Source organism: Musa acuminata, unplaced genomic scaffold, assembly GCF_036884655.1.
Source record: "Musa acuminata AAA Group cultivar baxijiao unplaced genomic scaffold, Cavendish_Baxijiao_AAA HiC_scaffold_455, whole genome shotgun sequence".
NCBI classification, from domain to species: Eukaryota; Viridiplantae; Streptophyta; class Magnoliopsida; order Zingiberales; family Musaceae; genus Musa; species Musa acuminata.
Window position 1 is genome coordinate 70,001 of NW_027020702.1, and position 2,500 is coordinate 72,500.

The window sequence follows — 2,500 nt, forward strand, 5'->3', positions numbered from 1 at the left end:
GGCCAAAACTGGCCATTTTTGGCTGCGCGAGCGAGCGGAGAGCGGCGGACAGCGAGCTAAGCGAGAGGCAGCACCGTCCCTGCTATACGAAAGCCCCATCCAGCCCTGTGCCACCCGGGGGGTTCCAGGGTGCTGAGATGGCTGACATTTTGCTCCGCTCACGACGGTCACCGCGCGACGCAAGAACAGCCCAAAAACAGGCCAAAACGGCCCAAAAACGGGCCAAAACTGGCCATTTTTGGCTGCGCGAGCGAGCAGCGAGCGGCGGACAGCGAGCGAAGCGAGAGGCATCACCGTCCCTGCTATACGAAAGCCCCATCCAGCCCTGTGCCACCCGGGGGGTTCCAGGGTGCTGAGATGGCTGACATTTTGCTCCGCTCAAGATGGTCACCGCGCAACGCAAAAACAGGCCAAAAACTGGCCAAAACGGGCCAAAACTGGCCATTTTTGGCTGCGCGAGCGAGCGGCGAGCGGCGGACAGCGAGCGAAGCGAGAGGCAGCACCGTCCCTGCTATACGAAAGCCCCATCCAGCCCTGTGCCACCCGGGGGGTTCCAGGGTGCTGAGATGGCTGACATTTTGCTCCGCTCACGACGGTCACCGCGCGACGCAAGAACAGGCCAAAAACTGGCCAAAACGGCCCAAAAACGGGCCAAAACTGGCCATTTTTGGCTGCGCGAGCGAGCGGCGAGCGGCGGACAACGAGCGAAGCGAGAGGCAGCACCATCCCTGCTATACGAAAGCCCCATCCAGCCCTGTGCCACCCGGGGGGTTCCAGGGTGCTGAGATGGCTGACATTTTGCTCCGCTCACGACGGTCACCGCGCGACGCAAGAACAGCCCAAAAACAGGCCAAAACGGCCCAAAAACGGGACAAAACTGGCCATTTTTGGCTGCGCGAGCGAGCGGCGAGCGGCGGACAGCGAGCTAAGCGAGAGGCAGCACCGTCCCTGCTATACGAAAGCCCCATCCAGCCCTGTGCCACCCGGGGGGTTCCAGGGTGCTGAGATGGCTGACATTTTGCTCCGCTCACGACGGTCACCGCGCGACGCAAGAACAGGCCAAAAACAGGCCAAAACGGCCCAAAAACGGGCCAAAACTGGCCATTTTTGGCTGCGCGAGCGAGCAGCGAGCGGCGGACAGCGAGCGAAGCGAGAGGCATCACCGTCCCTGCTATACGAAAGCCCCATCCAGCCCTGTGCCACCCGGGGGGTTCCAGGGTGCTGAGATGGCTGACATTTTGCTCCGCTCAAGATGGTCACCGCGCAACGCAAAAACAGGCCAAAAACTGGCCAAAACGGGCCAAAACTGGCCATTTTTGGCTGCGCGAGCGAGCGGCGAGCGGCGAACAGCGAGCGAAGCGAGAGGCAGCACCGTCCCTGCTATACGAAAGCCCCATCCAGCCCTGTGCCACCCGGGGGGTTCCAGGGTGCTGAGATGGCTGACATTTTGCTCCGCTCACGACGGTCACCGCGCGACGCAAGAACAGGCCAAAAACTGGCCAAAACGGCCCAAAAACGGGCCAAAACTGGCCATTTTTGGCTGCGCGAGCGAGCGGCGAGCGGCGGACAGCGAGCGAAGCGAGAGGCAGCACCGTCCCTGCTATACGAAAGCCCCATCCAGCCCTGTGCCACCCGGGGGGTTCCAGGGTGCTGAGATGGCTGACATTTTGCTCCGCTCACGACGGTCACCGCGCGACGCAAGAACAGCCCAAAAACAGGCCAAAACGGCCCAAAAACGGGACAAAACTGGCCATTTTTGGCTGCGCGAGCGAGCGGCGAGCGGCGGACAGCGAGCGAAGCGAGAGGCAGCACCGTCCCTGCTATACGAAAGCCCCATCCAGCCCTGTGCCACCCGGGGGGTTCCAGGGTGCTGAGATGGCTGACATTTTGCTCCGCTCACGACGGTCACCGCGCGACGCAAGAACAGCCCAAAAACAGGCCAAAACGGCCCAAAAACGGGCCAAAACTGGCCATTTTTGGCTGCGCGAGCGAGCAGCGAGCGGCGGACAGCGAGCGAAGCGAGAGGCATCACCGTCCCTGCTATACGAAAGCCCCATCCAGCCCTGTGCCACCCGGGGGGTTCCAGGGTGCTGAGATGGCTGACATTTTGCTCCGCTCAAGATGGTCACCGCGCAACGCAAAAACAGGCCAAAAACTGGCCAAAACGGGCCAAAACTGGCCATTTTTGGCTGCGCGAGCGAGCGGCGAGCGGCGAACAGCGAGCGAAGCGAGAGGCAGCACCGTCCCTGCTATACGAAAGCCCCATCCAGCCCTGTGCCACCCGGGGGGTTCCAGGGTGCTGAGATGGCTGACATTTTGCTCCGCTCACGACGGTCACCGCGCGACGCAAGAACAGGCCAAAAACTGGCCAAAACGGCCCAAAAACGGGCCAAAACTGGCCATTTTTGGCTGCGCGAGCGAGCGGCGAGCGGCGGACAGCGAGCGAAGCGAGAGGCAGCACCGTCCCTGCTATACGAAAGCCCCATCCAGCCCTGTGCCA